The sequence below is a fragment of the Plasmopara halstedii genome (assembly GCF_900000015.1).
Source record: "Plasmopara halstedii genome assembly, contig: Scaffold_2956, whole genome shotgun sequence".
Classification (NCBI taxonomy): Eukaryota; Oomycota; class Peronosporomycetes; order Peronosporales; family Peronosporaceae; genus Plasmopara; species Plasmopara halstedii.
In genome coordinates, this window is record NW_020189861.1 from 1,077,555 (window position 1) to 1,078,523 (window position 969).

Below are 969 nucleotides of genomic sequence, written 5' to 3' on the forward strand. Positions count from 1 at the left end.
CATCCTCATCATGACAAACCACAATTCGTGGTGTATCCGTTGAATCGGTGCTATAATATTGCAAACCATTTTTCAACGAATATCGGTGCAATCGTGCACGCAATCTTGATGACGATTTTTTGTCCGAGTTTCCAAATTCCTTGCTCCCAAGATCCCACAGCAATGTTACACATATCCTATCACCCACATACGCGGTGCGGATCAAATTTGTCACAGACGACGTTACAGTTGTAACATGAGCAAGCTCATCGTCTGGTCTGCGTGACAACGCATCAGCCGAAGCATTCTGCTTTCCCGTCTGATACTTCACCTCGCAGTTATATTCCGCAAAGAAGGATAGCCAAATAGCCATCCTCTGCGAGAGGTGGGGAGACTGAGTCGTAGTGCGTAGTGACGCATGATCTGTATAGATCACGAAAGGCTTGGAGCCGAGCTGGTGGACCCTGAACTTGACAAGTGCATACTTCATCGCAAGTAGCTTCTTGTAATAAACTGAATACTTCTTCTCTGCAGCTATGAGCTGTCGAAATTCGAACGCGATCACCCGATCTCGCCCCTCGGCGTCTGCTTGACCCCGTCAAAAGCCTCCTGATGTTCGGTGTTCCAACACCATTCATCATCCTTTTTAAGGAGGTTAGGTAATGGCCGGACCATTTCTTCGTAATTTACGCTGTACTTGTGCAAGTAGTTGGCGAGACCAAGCCATTTACGCAAGTCCTTCTGGCTCTTTGAAACGGCCAGTCTACAATGGCCTTGACCATAGCGAGATTTGCTCGAAGGCCACGCTTCCCAACAAAGCACCATTAGAAGGGAATCTCTTCTGCGCCAAAGACGCGCTTGTCTGCATTGGCGTACAGTCATTCAGTGCGCATGCTCTCGAGTACCGCTCTTGAATGGACGGTGTGGTTCTTCTCATCCGTCCTCCCGTGCTCCGCACGACTATGAACGAAAATGTCGTCAAAGTATGTC